Consider the following 5,972-nt stretch of genomic DNA (forward strand, 5'->3'; position numbering starts at 1 on the left):
CACACACACACACACACACACACACACACAAACTCACATATATCTTAACACACACTGGCATATATATATATATACATATGTGGATGTATGTGAGCATGTGTATGTTTATATAAGAAAATGTGTCCAACATAGACATTTTGACAGAAATACAAATATATAAAAGAGCAGAAAGATAGATATACCGCCCAGTGCAACATGGTGAGTTAGCGGACGAGTGTAAGCGCCCTAGTTGATCTGATGACACTGATGTCCACGAGGAAAATGAAAGAGAATGTGAAGAAATTATATATGACCGTAAAGTACTAATAGTAGCAGTGTTGAATATGGCGGTGACCAACCCCGACGTGTTGTCATATTTAGAGGCTTCAGTGAAGATGTGGGACTTTGGTGATTTTGAAATTGTAATGACGATGATAAAACTAATCTAGCAACAGTGGTGGTGGTAGATGGAAAAGATAGATGTAGTGGTGTGATGCTGATATGATGAAAAAGAAATGTCGAAGAAGATGGCGGTAATTGTGAGAATGGTGGATGTTTAAGTGATGATTGATGACTGTACGAAAGTAGCTGCTGATAATGGTGAGGTTATGCTACTGGTGGTTGTGCTAACAGTGATAGCGGTCATGGGGAACTTGACTGTTGATGCAGTAGAGATGGTTGTGAATGTGGTCGAGGTAGTAATGAAGATGCTGATAGTGCGGTGATGATGATGTTAACGATGATTAATGATGATAATAATGTCATGGGGATGATAATGCTGGCGATCGAACTATTACACATAACGTTGATGTTTTGATGATAATTGTTATGATTGTCTTGATTTTGTTAGTGATGGTAGATGAGAATTAGTCGGTTAGTCTACTTAATGATGGTGGTGACGGCGGTAGCGCTGAAGAAAGGAAAACACTAAAAATTCGCCAAAGTGACATGATGAGGTTAGTGGGTGAAACAGGTAAGATAATGTGCTGGTGGACATTCATGCAAATCACAGGAGACCTACATACCTACATCCAAGCAAATATACAGACATGCATACAAGCCTACTAACATATATACATACATATGTACGTAGATGCAAACTAAGGAATACATAGATATATACTCGGCAGCACTGGACATTACTATTAATATATATACTTACAACTAAGCATACACAAATTTAGCAACAGACATGTAAACATACACTGACATAGGTTCGCAAAAGAAGGTGCAGTACATGTACCCATGGTTGTTCCCGATCTCTGTCTGTAGTAGTCATTATTAAATATAAATTAATTATTTTCTAAGATAAATCTCAGTCCTTCTATTACAAGTTCTTTATTTATGCGAGTTGGAAGTTCAAAGGAGTAGTTGCTTAGCCAGAAAGTTATTCGTTTCTATTCCTAAGGTGTAGGGGATGTTTGAAGAAAGGTTGACTAATTCGAAGTATACTAGTAGGGCTTTCTTATTGACTGTTTTTTTGGGGTAGTTATAGATGGATGGATGGATGGATTTATGTCCGTCTATATGCAAGTATAAGCTTTGGAAAACTTTCTTGGTACATCACAATACTTGAAAATAGATTTTCTAAAATTAGCAATTGTTAATTATATAAAGAATCTATAAAGAAAGGAAATTAGAGAATGGTAACAGAAAGTTTATGTGTAAGCACTTTCAGTATTGGCACGCATATTGTAAGGTAATCCTTATAGAAATAAATGTTTTCAGTAGCTCTTCTCATTATTGTTGATTTAATTGAGACTCAAATTTATATGATAATCTTATTTTCTCATTCGTTATTGATTATTTTCGTTGTTGATTTTCGCTATTGATGATTTTCATTCATTTTTTTTTAGAAAAGAAAGAATATTTTGAATTTCGTTTTCACACAAATGTCTAGATGTTGACTACATAGAGCATTTGTAACAGAGGAATTGTTGATTTGTTTTTTGTGCACCCTGACGAGGTCCATTAATTTTATTCCTTTTTGGTCGGTGTAGTTCTGATGATGTTGAAACATTCGATACTGTGATTGAGATTTTATTTGGTAACCCTTATTTGCATTAATCTTAAATTACTTGCACTCTTGAATTTTCGGATTTACCTTGTTCTAGAGTCATCAAATTCAAGAAAATATATCCAAGTGCCAAAAATCACTGACAGCGAATGATTCTTAACATAGATGATATTCACATTAGAATAAAAAGTAATTCAGGTTAAAAAATGTGAAAATCTTTGTTGTGAGATGTTACTGGTACTTTTTTAATATCGAAGTATCATCAACATGGGACTTAATAAATTTGTGCAAGGAGCAAAGGAAGTGACAAACAGAAGCTTTTAAAACATGAGGACAAGAAAGGCTTATTTTAAAAGTGAAAATAACTTTTCATGTGCAACTCACAATTAATTTGTAATTTAACGATTAATGTACACCTTGAAGTTGTATGGAAAATTACATTGACGACGCATTCCTTACGCACGGAAGAATCACATCATATTACTACCAAATTGGAAAGTTACATGAATGAAGCATTGCTAAATATTATTTTTCGTTTACCGCTATAGTAACTCAACTAGAGAACAGCAATAATAAACAAACAAATAAAGAAAAGCAATATTGGACGAAACTAAAATGAATTGTTTGGACAAACGTTGAATAATATTTCTCTTTGAAAATGGTAATAATGCTTAGTTTAACTAAAGTCTCTCCACTGAATTGGAAAACATCTATGAATATTTTTGTCATGTATGTATTTTGAAACCATGAAAAAACTATTTATAGCTATTGTGTCTTGAGATTAGAGGTAGAAAACTTATGGGGAAAGATCTATGACTATTTGCATTCTACACTGTAAGTCATCTTATTTGTAGTCTATAGTTAATGCAGCACACATCTGAGGATAATGAAACATCAAATGAATTCGACTTCACATTTCTCCTCACGCACCTTAAACAAATTTGAGATATTTGTCTATTTATTTATCTATTTATTTATTTATTTATTTATTTATTTATTTAATCTGTATTTTTTGTGTAGAGAATCGAGGCAAGTTTGAGTGATCCTCAATCATTCGATCAAGTGTTGGTGGCACATTTAAATAAACTTCAGTTAAAATAAACAAAGAAATAAGTCCATCTTAATTTTGTTGTCGTTAAAGTTAAAAGTAAATCGTTTGTAATGATTGATTGTATGTACGTGTTGGTCAAAGATTCATTTTGTCTTGTGTATCAATATTTTAGTGTGTTTGTTGGTGCACATTGGTCAAAGCATGGTCTTGTTTTTATGCACGTGTGGTGTAACTTCATATAGTTCAATTCTTAAATTGCTGGCATTTTATCAGTGTATAGATATATTGTTATAATGTATTATACAATATATCTATGAATTTGTTAACCAAAATTTTGTGCCACAACGAATGTAAAGAATACATCTGTGAAAATTATGTGGAGAGAAAACACGAGGACAGCTGTCAGCATGTCTGTAGACATAAACATACTGAACGGATATATTGCTTTTCTTTGACGAAGCACTTACTGTTCACTAATAAACCTATAGGTGTATTTTATAGCATATTATATGTTCTTTTGTTGTAGATGTATTTTATCGAGGTACGTGTCTTAATTTGCATTCAGCTCGGCAACGTTTTTAAAGATGAACTAATTTTTGCATTACAAGCGAAATACTCTTTTATTCCTCTAAGTTATTGGGTTTGTGCATTGTACAAATATATTAAACATCTTTGTTATACATAGCAGTAATTTCGACAGATGATTTCGTACGATGGTACATTCTCTGTTGTGCGTCAATTTAAAAACGCGATAGTGACTAACTTCAGAATACATCATCAGAACTGTGAAACAAATCTGCGGTGTATAATACAATACACCACGCCCCAAAATTCTCTCTCTTTCACTGGTTACACACACACACACACACACACACACACACACACACACACACACACACACACACACACACACACACACACACACACACACACACACACACACACACACACACACGCATATATATATAGCTATAGTTGGGGATGGTAAATTTTCTTGCCAATTAACCACACGTACTAAATACTCGTTCTTCTTTTTAGCTTTATTCTTATTCTTATCTTAATGCACTTTGTGGGAAATCTTTCGTCACACACTCTGTGATCGCTTCAGCGACTCCTCAGAGCGAAACACATGCGATGAAGTTGCTGAACAGATTACAATGTCTGACGAAAGAATTCCCACAAAGGACATTAAAATAAGAACAATAATAAAGATGAAGCGAAGAAAGAGTATATAGAGCATGTGGTCAATTGGCAAAAGAAAAAAAGAAAATGACCATCCCCAACTATAACAATATGGTGACATATTTTTCTGGAAACGAATGACGATTTATAGCATTGTTGCTATGGGAAATTATTGCTCTGCTTTACGAGTTTTCGCTTCACGAGTGGTCTCCAGGAACAAATTACCTCGTATATCGTGGCATAATTATATATATTCTGCCTACGTTCTACTATCCAGAATAAATACCACAGCCACGAAAATATATGAAGAACTGAAAACACTACATTACAAGGGCTACACTTGAAAGTAAGATCATTAATTACCCAACCGCTACAATTTCATAAAGAAGCCTGACAAAACAATAGCCTTAGATAGAATCTTGACTCCAGTCAGTAACTGGTGTGAAACCGTGATCAACCAACAGATTTCAGATTCAAAGCAATCTCCCCTCACTTCCCCTGAACCCTAACCAACTAGGTAGCACATAACTGTATTCTGTTCGCTTTGAGACGAGCTGGTGGACAGATCTTGGGCCAAGCTGCATGGAAAATTATGAACGGCTGCGCATGCAACTATCTATAGTCTGTGCACTGAAAACAAGTGTAAGTCGTAATAACCATAAAAGCATGTATCAAATTGTAAAATTAAAGGTAATGAATTTTGAGGATGAACAAGTATCAATCTATCTATCTATCTATCTATCTATCTATCTATCTATGTATCTATCTATCTATATGTCTGTCTATCTGTCTGTCTGTCTGTCTGTCTGTCTGTCTATATCAATTATAAATACGGCACTAATTGCAGCATATGTAAGGCAGAATGCACAAAGAATACACAATACCATGAACTAGATTATTAATTATAAATCAATAAATCAACGAAGGTAAAATTAAATAAAAATTCAAGACATTAAAACATATATTAAAACAGGAAGCAAAACTGCAAACTTGGAGTTCGAAATTAGGAAATGTTTACACGAATTTTGTCGAAGAATGCTAAAAAAATGCTTACATATTGAAATATTTTAATTTAAAATGTAACACATCGAAATCCTCTCGAATGTGAAACAAACATAGATGGTTGTTCGAGTGTTATTTAATTTCCGATACATTTTCATGCCTGTATGTGTGTAAGTGAAGGCATGCATACATACATACCGACATGCATACATTCATACATACATGCATACATTCATGTGCCTGTGTGTGTCCGTGTGTGTACCTGTGTCTGTGTCTCAAAAAAAAATAATAAACAGACAATCATTTGTGAAAGTTTTATTTCTTCTTTGTTCTTTTCACATTTGCTGGGGGAAACAAGATATTTCTAGATACGCTGCCATAGTAGTCAACTTAGTCAAGTTTATGGAAGTAATTCACGGAAATACACCGATCCATTTGGAGTTGCTCTGTCACATCAGGTGTCTTAAAAGGGGAATTATTTTCAACAATACATTAATAGTTCAAATACAACTGCCAGTGGTTGGTGTGTCCCTGGATAGCGAAGGCATATCCTTCTAGTGGAATTTAATGTATCTATCCAGGAGAGACTACTCTATGGCAGGGTAGTTTCTGGGCGAGGGTTTGCTCGTGTGTATACATTCATAGTGTATGTTTATATCTATATCCATATGTATGCATATACGTACATATAAAGATATCTATATGCATATATATATATATATATATATATATATATATATA

Source organism: Octopus bimaculoides, chromosome 1 (assembly GCF_001194135.2).
Source record: "Octopus bimaculoides isolate UCB-OBI-ISO-001 chromosome 1, ASM119413v2, whole genome shotgun sequence".
Taxonomy (NCBI): domain Eukaryota; kingdom Metazoa; phylum Mollusca; class Cephalopoda; order Octopoda; family Octopodidae; genus Octopus; species Octopus bimaculoides.